This window comes from Anolis sagrei, chromosome Y (assembly GCF_037176765.1).
Source record: "Anolis sagrei isolate rAnoSag1 chromosome Y, rAnoSag1.mat, whole genome shotgun sequence".
Taxonomy (NCBI): domain Eukaryota; kingdom Metazoa; phylum Chordata; class Lepidosauria; order Squamata; family Dactyloidae; genus Anolis; species Anolis sagrei.
Window position 1 is genome coordinate 16,592,676 of NC_090035.1, and position 11,455 is coordinate 16,604,130.

At 45.3% G+C, this 11,455-nt stretch overlaps 1 protein-coding gene across 1 annotated transcript in view; it reads right to left on the bottom strand.

The window, feature by feature from the left end:
• The window catches only part of LOC137095221 (acyl-coenzyme A synthetase ACSM5, mitochondrial-like), a 30,352-nt gene extending 21,476 nt beyond the window's left edge, over positions 1–8,876 (bottom strand). Inside the window, exon 1 of the mRNA XM_067461623.1 lies at positions 8,762–8,876. The gene's annotated coding sequence lies outside the window, so the exon portion shown is untranslated. The remainder of the gene's footprint in view (positions 1–8,761) is intronic.
• Positions 8,877–11,455: the final 2,579 nt, after the last annotated feature.

Here is an 11,455-nt window from a genome sequence, read left to right on the forward strand (position 1 = left end):
ACAACACAGCTCAACAATAAAAGATTCTTGGTGTTTACGACTGTTTCTGGGGTTATTTGAGGCACCGAAGCAGAAAATTGCTTTGGATAGACCACATCAGCTCTCGTTTCTTAGATATGCTTATTATGGTTTTCTATGGGTGACTAGTAGACGGCATATATTCTGTATCTCAAAAACTAGAGCCAAAAGGAGAAAACTGGTGTCGCTTTTGGAATCAGCAGATCAAATATGCCTAGAAACAGGGACAACATTGGAGGCATCAAAATGTTTGTTGGCCAGTGTAATAATGATAACAACAACAATAAAAGTAAAAGCCAAGTTTCTTTTTTCTCTCCCATTCTATGGCTTTGTAGTTTTCTAACTGGAACCTTTCCTAGGGCAAATCAACAGAGGAACCGTTTGCATTTACAGGGCAAAGGTTGTAATATATTTATCTGGGAGAATATCGCCCAAAGTAAAGTCCAATGGCTAAAGTTTGAATGTTATTTCCCCCTTCCCTGAGATTGTGCCCTACTGAGCAGAGGGCAGGGAATAACTAGTTAGAGGGCACTGATAGCAGTTTTCAGAACAAACTTTTGCTACACTATTGTTCTATTCCACTCAATTCTATTTATAGAAAACAATTGGTTCCCCAAGAGTTCCTATGTCACCACAATGGAGTAAACGGAGCACTTTTACCCTTATCATTCTGATGTGTAGCACCTTTTGATTTTAGGATTTTATCTCTATTTTTATTTTATTTTATTTTATTTCTCTGTCTGGTTCTCACTGTCTGGTTCTCACGGATGATGCTATTTATGACAGTCTTCCTTGCAGATTGCTTTGTAGTCCAACCCAGCTGCAGGGAGCTGAGCTATTTGTGGTAGCCCTCCTCCAACATATAGTTGTTTTCCTCCAACCTGGCCTTGGAGATGGGTATGGTGGGATTTGTAGTCCAACCCATCCGTAAGGAGCTGAGCTATTTTGTGACAGTTTTCCTCCAATCTGGCCTCACAGAAGGGGATGATAGGATCTGTAGTCCAACCCATCTGCAGTGAGCAGAGCTATTTATGATAGTCTTCCTCCAACTTATTTATAATAGTTCCTCCAAGTTATAAGTCATAGTTCATCCATATTCATTATGATAGTCTTCCTTCAACTTATTTATGATCTTTCCCCTCCAACTTATTTATAATAGTCCTCCAATGTATAATAGATCATCCAGATCATTTCCTCCAATTTATTTATGATAGTCTTTCTCCAACCTGGCCTTGCAGATGGGGATGGTAGGATCTGTAGTTCAACCCGTCCACTGTGAGTGGAGCTATTTTTGATAAGTCTTCCTACAACTTATTTTAATTGTTCCTTCAACTTATAAATGACAGTTCATCCAGATTATTTATGATAGCCTTCCTCCAATTTATTTATGATATTCTTTCTCCAAATCATTTATAATAGTTCTTCCAACTTATAAATGATAGTTCATCCGGATTATTTATGATAGTCTTCTTCTTCATTGGTGGCGTTCTGAATGCTCTTAGATTGCAGGAGAATGATACACCCTAGTGCCTACAACTCCTATAAATCATGGTGAATTCTCTCCAAACCTCTGTAATATGTTCAGTTGCTGATCAATTCCTTTGTTTGCTGTGTTCCATAGAAAAAATAGGAAAGGGTTATGGGAGAAGCAGTTGGCAGGGTCATGCAAATTCCACACCAATGGAGAGAGTAAGAAACACTGGGATGTCTGTGGTGGAGGAAAGAAATAAAATCTAGGATGAAATTGTCCCCATATAAAATACTTCACTTGGGTGGTGGGCAGTATGGCATTTGTGGTTGACATTGGCAGGGCTCTTGGACATGTTCATGGCACTCGCTATAAACTGCAATGTCATTTGAGGGAGGTCCTTTGGTGTCTCCTGAGTGGTGGCCATTTGTGGAACTTGTCTGTGTAAGTGGATACCCCAGCCACATACACATACGTTTTTTCACTTTTATTATGTGGATAGATAGATAGATGGCAGAAGAGCATCGCTTCAACGCTGGTGGTCTTTGCTTCAACTCCGCTGGACTGCCACATTGTCCGAATGCCTGATCCCTGTCTCCCAAAGCATTTACTCTACTCCAAACTGAAGGACAGAAAATGTAATGTTGGCGGACAGGAAAGAGATTAAAAGATGGACTTAAAGCCAACTTTAAAAACTGTGACATAGACACCGAGAACTGGGAAGCCCTGGCCCTTGAGTACTCTAACTGGAGGTCAGCTGTGACCAGCAGTGTTGTGGAATTCGAAGAGGCACGAATGGAGGGTGAAAAGGAGAAACGTGCCAAGAGGAAGGCGCATCAAGCCAACCCTGACCGGGACCACCTTCCATCTGGAAACCAATGTCCTTACTGCTGGAGAGCATGCGGATCAAGAATAGGGCTCCACAGCCACCTACGGACTCACCACCAAGATACCACATCTGGAGGACCATCTTCCTCGAGATATGAGGGATCGCGTAAGTATCTAAGTAAGTAAGTAAGTAAGTTAGAGTCCTCTCCCCACAAACACCTATTTTTGCTGTTTTTCTTGTATCTCTTCAAAGAAAATACATAGGTAAACATTGGCCATCGCATATACAATGGCTTGTTGCAAGGAAGCTTGTCACAACCTATTGAAAATGGGACATTTAAGATGGCACTTTGGACCAAGCTATGTTGGCACATAAACGGTATCCCAAATGCATTTGCTAGTTCCGAATAGACTCGCTGAATGAATGATGTATAAATCAAGGACAGGTTTGGGAGTCAAAATTATGGTTTTGTATTTAACCCCCTGGTGGCGCAGCAGGTTAAACCACTGAATTGCTGAACTTGCTGACCAAAAGGTTGGCAGTTTGAATCCGGGGAGTGGGGTGAGCTCCTGCTGTTAGCTCCAGCTTCTGCCAACCTACCAGTTCAAAAACATGCAAAGGTGAGAAGATCAATAGGTACTACTTCTGTGGGAAGGTAGTCATGCTTGTCTGGAAACCAATGTCCTCACTGCGGGAGAAGATGTGGATCAAGAATAGCGCTCCACAATCACCTATGGACCCACTGCTAAGACACTACATCTGGAAGACCATCATCCTCAACAGTCACCTATGGACCCACTGCCAAGACACTACATCTGGAAGACCATCATCCTCGACAGTCACCTATGGACCCACTGCTAAGACACTACATCTGGAAGACCATCATCCTCGACAGTCACCTATGGACCCACTGCTAAGACACTAGATCTGGAAGACCATCATCCTCGACAGTCACCTATGGACCCACTGCCAAGACACTACATCATCCTCAAGCTACGAGGGATTTCCTAAGTAAGATAGATACTAGTTTTCCTCCAACTTATTTATGATAGTCCTCTTCCAACTTGGCCCAGGGTCTTGCAGATGGGGAGAACGGGATTTGTAGTCCAACAGCTGCAGGGAGCTGAGTTTAAGGAAAGCGGTTGTTCCCACGCAGAAGTCTCTCTTGCTTTCCCCTGCAATTGGTTCTTGGTTCTCTGCAGAACATCCCCAAGGGTGGAAAGGGAAATTGAAACTGCCTAGTTTTGGCACAGCATGAGCATTGGAAACATTGGAGGTAAATTTCAGGCAAAAATTGGTATGATAAGAAACAAAGATTGCAGGGACCTAACAGAAGCTGAAGAGATCAAGAGAAGGTGGCGAGACTATACAGAAGATCTGTATAGGAAGGATAACAATATCGAGGATAGCTTTGACGATGTGGTGAATGAATTAGAACCAGACATCCTGAGGAGTGAGGTTGAATGGGCCTTAAGAAGCATTGCTAACAACAAGGCAGCAGGAGACGATGGGATCCCAGCTGAACTGTTTAAAATCTTAAAAGATGATGCTGTCAAGATGATGCATGCCATTTGCCAGCAAATATGGAAAACACAAGAATGGCCATCAGACTGGAAAAAATCAACTTATATCCCCATACCAAAAAAGGGAAATGCGAAAGACTGCTCAAACTTCCGTACAGTGGCCCTTATTTCTCATGCCAGTAAGGTAATGCTCAAGATCCTGCAAGGAAGACTCCAGCAATACATGGAGCGAGAGTTGCCAGATGTTCAAGCTGGGTTTAGAAAAGGCAGAGGAACGAGAGACCAGATTGCCAATATCCGCTGGATAATGGAGAAAGGCAGGGAGTTTCAGAAAAACATCTATTTCTGCTTCATTGACTATTCTAAAGCCTTTGACTGTGTGGATCATAATAAATTGTGGCAAGTTCTTGGTGGGATGGGCATACCAAGCCACCTTGTCTCTCTCCTGAGGAATCTGTACAAGGACCAAGTAGCAACAGTCAGAACTGACCACGGAACAACAGACTGGTTCCAGATTGGGAAAGGCGTACGGCAAGGCTGCATACTCTCACCCAACCTTTTCAACTTGTATGCAGAACACATCATGCGATGTGCAGGGCTTGATGAATGCAAAGCTGGGGTGAAAATTGCTGGAAGAAACATCAACAACCTCAGATATGCAGATGACACCACTCTGATGGCCGAAAGCGAGGAGGAGCTGAGGAGCCTTCTAATCAAGGTGAAAGAAGAAAGCGCAAAAGCCGGGTTGCAGCTAAACGTCAAAAAAACCAAGATTATGGCAACAAGAATGATTGACAACTGGAAAATAGAGGGAGAAACCGTGGAGGCCGTGACAGACTTTGTATTTCTAGGTGCAAAGATTACTGCAGATGCAGACTGTAGCCAGGAAATCAGAAGATGCTTACTTCTTGGGAGGAGAGCAATGTCCAGTCTCGATAAAATAGTGAAGAGTAGAGACATCAGACTGGCAACAAAGATCCGCCTAGTCAAAGCCATGGTATTCCCTGTAGTCACCTACGGATGTGAGAGCTGGACCTTAGGGAAGGCTGAGCGAAGGAAGATGGATGCTTTTGAGCTGTGGTGTTGGAGGAAAGTGCTGAGAGTGCCTTGGACTGCGAGAAGATCCAACTAGTCCATCCTCCAGGAAATAAAGCCCGACTGCTCACTGGAGGGAAAGATACTAGAGACAAAGTTGAAGTACTTTGGCCACATCATGAGGAGACAGGAAAGCCTAGAGAAGACAATTATGCTGGGGAAAGTGGAAGGCAAAAGGAAGAGGGGCCGACCAAGGGCAAGATGGATGGATGGCATCCTTGAAGTGACTGGACTGACCTTGAGGGAGCTGGGGGTGGTAACGGCCGACAGGGAGCTCTGGCGTGGGCTGGTCCATGAGGTCACGAAGAGTCGGAGACGACTGAACGAATGAACAACAACAACAACAACAATGAGCATTGAGCAGCTAGAATTTTCCCCAGCTAGAAATGCTCCAAGTTTTGCTCTGAAGTGTTGATGATGCAATTTACTCTGTCCCATTCATGGACTTTTAAGAGAGAGAGAGCCCTGCCCTCTTTTTGTAAACTACTGGAGTGTCCTTCTAACTCAGTCATGGGCAAACTTGGGCCCTCCAGGTGTTTTGGACTTCAACTCCCACAATTCCTGTGGGAGTTGAAGTCCAAAACACCTGGAGGGCCCAAGTTTGCCCATGCTTGTTCTAGCTTGAATTCCTCAGGGGAAAACACTCCATTCCGGCTCTGGAATAATTGTTTTTCCAAATGAGAATCCACCCCACCCCGCAAATTGCTCGCATTGCAAAGTGAAAGGCTGCAAATCTTTCCCTCCTGGACTGCTTCCATTCCCAGCATAGCTCTGTCCCTTTTTCCTATCTGGATGAAAAATACACGGCATTTCTCTCCCTTTAAGGCAGGGCTAGGAATCTGAGGCCTGTAGGAAACCGGAGATGGGAGCGCAGTGCCATTGCTTCGCCCCTCTGTCGCTTAACCCCTGGAAGCCTCACAAATATTTCCATTGAGAGACCGAGGAAGTCTAAACTACAAACATATATGCATACACTGGTTTTGAACGTGGATTTCTTGCTTCCCCTTTTTTTCGGTTTCTTGATAATTTCTTTCTTCCGCCGTATGTCCACAAAAATAGTTTACTTCTGCATCTTTTAATGTGAACCCATATATCAGCGGTTTCTGTTTCCAAACCTACACATAAAGTCTTTCCTATATAAATAAAAATGTAATGTTCGTTTCTGGGATTAACAGAATTCAAAAACCACTGGATGAGTTGACATCAAATGTGGACACAATACACCTATCAGGCCAAAAAATGACCATCACTCATAAAAACACTGAAAAACACAGTGGAAGGGATGTAAAAAGCCAAAAACCAAAAATAACATTACAACGCACGTGTAAACACCCCTATACACACACACACACACAAACACACACATATACACATATACACAAATATATACACACATATTCATACATATACACAAAAAACCACATATACATAGACTAGGCCACAGCAACACGTGGCAGGGGATGGCTAGTATGTATATATATATCCATTCTTAGAATTAGTCCAATGACATAGAGATGTACTTTTTATGTGTGTCAGGAGCGATTTGAGAAACTGCAAGTTGCTTCTGGTGTAAGAGAATTGGTCGTCTGCAAGGTCGTTGCCCAGGGGACACCAGATGTTTTACCATTGTTGGGAGGCTTCCCCCATTTTTCCGCATGAGAAGCTGGAGCTGACAGATGGGAGCTCACCCCACTCCCTGGATTTGAACCACTGACCTTTTAGTCAGCTGTCCTGCCAGCACAAGTGTTTAACCTATTGCGCCACTGAGATTTATGGTACGTTGTGCAGTTTGATATGTTTGTTGTTAGGTATGTCTCTGTTGTTAGGCATGTTGTTAGATATGTCTCTCAGTATTCTTGATGTCTTTTTATTTGTGTCTATTTTTAAATTTAACATTTTGGGGGAAAAAACCTTGGAAGGAATCATTCTGCCTGAAGATGGGCAACAGATGCCGACAAACTACAACACCCAAAGCTTTCCAGGGGATTGAGAATGCATGGGCAAACTTGTGCCCTCCAGGTGTTTTGGACTTAAACTCCCACAATTCCTAACAGCTGGTAGGTTGTTAGGAATTGTGGGAGTTGAAGTCCAAAACACCTGGAGGGCACAAGTTTGCCCATGCCTTTTAGGGAGCCAATTCAGTTTGAAGTGAAGCCCAGATGCCTGAATTCCATTCCCAAGCTCCAGTCCTCTATCCATTCTGGATTTCAGCTGCAATATAACCAAGGATTCTCCAAGATCACAGCACTGGAAGAGACTCCAAGGGCCATCCAGTCTAACCCCATCCTACCAATTCTGACAATCAAAACACCCCTGACAAATGACCATCCACCCTCTGTTCCAAAGCCTCCAAAGAAGGAGCTTTCACTGGACTTCAGGCAGAGAGTTTCACTGTTGAACAGCTCCTATGCCAGAGAAGCAGATGGCGGAAACAGAAGAACGGCCTACCTCAGGGGAGCGTGCTTGCTCCATCCATGTTCAACATCTACACAAATGACCAGCCACTGCCAGAAGGGACAGAGAGTTTCATCTATGCTGATGATCATGCCATTACTGCTCAAGCAGGGAGCTTTAAGATGGTAGAACAGAAGCTTTCCGAAGCTCTAAGTGCTCTTACTGTCTATTACAGGGAAAACCAGCTGATCCCCAACCCATCCAAAACACAGACATGTGCCTTTCATCTCAAGAACAGAGAAGCATCCCGGGCTCTGAAGATCACCTGGGAAGGAATCCCACTGGAGCATTGCAGCACACCCAAATACCTGGGAGTCACTCTGGACTGTGCTCTTACCTACAAGAAGCATTGCCTGAACATCAAGCAAAAAGTGGGTGCTAGAAACAATATCATACGAAAGCTGACTGGCACAACCTGGGGATCACAACCAGATACAGTGAAGACATCTGCCCTTGCGCTGTGCTACTCTGCTGCTGAGTATGCATGCCCAGTGTGGAACACATCTCACCACACTAAAACAGTGGATGTGGCTCTTAATGAGACATGCTGCATTATCACGGGGTGTCTGTGCCCTACACCACTGGAGAAATTACACTGCTTAGCGGGTATCGCACCACCTGACATCCGCCAGGAAGTAGCAGCCAATAGTGAAAGGACCAAGGCAGAGACATCTCCAGCTCATCCCCTGTTTGGGTATCAGCCAGCACGTCAACGACTTAAATCCAGACATAGCTTTCTAAGATCTACAGAGACACTCGCTGGAACACCTCAGCAAGCGAGAGTCCAAAAGTGGCAGGCTCAAACCCAGAACCTCAACCAATGGCTGATACCAAATGAGAGACTCCCTCCTGGGCACACAGAGGACTGGGAGACTTGGAAGGTGCTGAACAGACTGCTCTCTGGCACCACAAGATGCAGAGCCAACCTTAAGAAATGGGGCTACAAAGTGGAATCCTTGACATGCGAGTGTGGAGAGGAACAAACCACTGACCACCTGCTGCAATGCAACCTGAGCCCAGCCACATGCACAGTGGAGGACCTCCTTGCAGCAACACCAGAGGCACTCCAAGTGGCCAGATACTGGTCAAAGGACATTTAATCAACTACCAAACTCACACATTTTGTATTTTCTCTGTTTGTTTGTTTGCTTTGTTCTGTTAGAAAATTAATACAGTATAATTGACTGGCTACCCTGACACGAGAAATAAATAAGCTCCTATGCTCAGGAAGTTCTTCTTAATTAATGCTCAGGTGGCTTCTCCTTTCCTGGAATGTGAAGTTCAGGAAACAGCTGGACGCCTGCTTGGGAATCGCGGGAGGGGGCTAGCAACACATCTGGAAGGCCACCAACTGCTTTGAGTAGCGCGGGTTACCTGCTCGGGTTCTGGAGTGGGTTCTGGAGTGGGCGCGTGGAGCTGTCCTGTTGTTGAGAAGCAACGAAGGGAGTTTAAGTCCTCTGCAGCCTTCCTCTGCTCCTTCCCTTCTTTTCGTTCTCTTCCCTCCCCACTCGAAGTCCCTGCCCACTTCCTCGCGAGGGAGGGAGGGAGGGAGGAAGGGAGGGAGACAACGTCGCTAGAGCCAGAAACAAAGTCCTTCTCTCAAAGCATTGGCAAGAGGCAAAGCACGTACTTGCATCTCCCCCAGAATCAGTGCCCACGGGATTCTTGGAGCCCAAGGGAAAGGGCCATGAAGGTGGACTTGAGAGGGAAGGGACTCACCCACCACTCTCAGGTGGTCATTGAATGCCTGTCAGCAGTCCAATCATAGAATCATAGAGTTGGAAGAGATCTCATGGGCCATCCAGTCCAGCTCCCTATCAAGAAGCAGGAATATTGCATTCAAAGCACCCCCGACATGGCCCTCATCATGTCTCCTCTCAGCCTTCTCTTCTGTAGGCTAAACATGCCCTGCTCTTTAAGCTGCTCCTCATTGGGCTTGTTCTCCAGACACTTGATCGTTTTAGTCGCCCTCCTCTGGACACATTCCAGCTTGTCAATATCTCTCTTCAATTGTGGTGCCCAGAATTGGACATAGTATTCCAGGTGTGGTCTAACCAAGGCAGAATAGAGGGGTAGAATGAGTCGCCCTTGGGCTGAGAATTGCGGTATATAAGCGAAGTAAATAAATAAATAAATAGCATGACATCCCTGGATCTAGACACTCTCAGTCTTCTCTTCTGTAGGCTAAACATGCCTAGCTTTTTAAGCCGCTCCTCATAGGTCTTGTTCTCCAAACCCTTGATCCTTTGAGTCACTCTCCTCTGGACACATTCATAGTATCATAGAGTTGTAAGAGACCTCGCGGGCTACCCAGTTCAACCCCTTTCTGTCAAGAAGCAGGAAAATTGTATTCAAAGCACCCCCGACAGATGGCTATCCAGCAGCCTCTGTTTAAAAGCCTCCACCACACTTCCAGGCAGTGATTCCCCTGCTGAACAGCTCTCACAGGTAGGAAGTTCTTCCTAATGTTCAGGTGGAATATCCTTTCCTGTCGTTTGAAGCAATGGTTCCATTGCTTCCTAGTCTCCAGGGCAGCAGAAGACAAGCCTGCTCCTTCCTCCCTATGACTTCCCCTTTTGGTCCCATCTTCACTGACCTTTTAATGCAATTCAAAGCTGGTGGCCAGGCAACAAACTCCCATGGACATGGGCGAAAGGAAGCCCTTGATGCACATCAGTGCTCCATTGTTTGTGTTATCATATTGAATCTCAGGAGTCAGTTGCACAATATCACCACTTTCATCAGTACCATTTGAAGCTACATTAAACAGTCAGTGTAGAGGGGGCCCTTGAATCACAATTTTCCAGAAAGAGAAGAATAGAAGTAGTACCTCAGTTGTAACTGGTCTGGTCTTAGAAGCTAAGTAAGATCAACTTAACATAGTACTTGGATGGGCAAATATCAACAAATACCAGGTGCCTGCTCTTTCAAGGAAGAAACGGCCAGAAGCATTTAGTCTGGATCTACACAGCCCTATATCCCAGGATCTGATCCCAGGTTATCTGTCTTGAACTGGATCATATGAGTCTACACTGCAATATAATCCAGTTCAATGCAAATAATGTGGATTTTAGATGGCAGTGTAGATGGGGTTTCGGAGTAGTTCTTGCCTAAACATTACTTGCAGTTTGTGGGGTCTCCACAAGTGACAAGTGACTTAAAGGCATGTGCCACAGGTTGACTGTCACTTATTCAAAATGGGATCAAATTTTGGATTTTTTCACAAATGTTGATATACCTTCTTTTTCCATGTCAGGAGTGACTTGATAAACTGCAAGTCGCTTCTGGTGTGAGAGAATTGGCTGTCCACAAGGATGTTGCTCAGGGGACGCTTGGATGTTTTGATGTTTTCCCATCCTTGTGGGAGGATGTCCCTCTCATGTCCCTGCATGGGGAGCTGGAGCTGACAAAGGGAGCTCAACCTGCTCTCCCTGGATTCGAACTGCTGACCTGCAGTTCGAACTGCTGAACAGCACAAGGGTTTAACCCATTGACAATTATGATTGATTTTATTGCTATGGCTGTTGGGAGTTATAATCCACCCATCCTGACATGGGCAGCATGGAGAGCATGGATGAGGGATTGCTGGAAGAAGGCTTGATAGTAATGAACAGCAACTCCCTCCGCCATGATATGAAGGAACATCCATTGAAGCACTGACTATGATTCTCTGACTACTGAGCCTACTGACCGAATACTAGAGACTGCGGCTAAGCAGGCTGCGGAAGAGTTAAATGTTTCTGCATTTGCTGAGTTAAGGAAAGTGTGCAAGTCACTAAGGCTAGTTGAGAAGAGAGCCAGCAACAGGTAACACCTGTGAAAGTAGGATTGAAGCGACAGGAGTTTGATACATTATTGCTGGTGGCAACGTCAGCCAAGACCATGGACCCTTGATCTTGAGTTCTCTCTAGAACCTGGACTATCTTTGGACATTGAATTTGGAGTTGTGGACTCGACCTTGCATCTTGAATATTAATGGTAATTGGCTCTTGGCCCTAGAACGGAGGAGCCATGGTGACGCAGCAGGTTAAACCACTGAGCTGTGGAAATTGCTGACTGGAAGGTTGG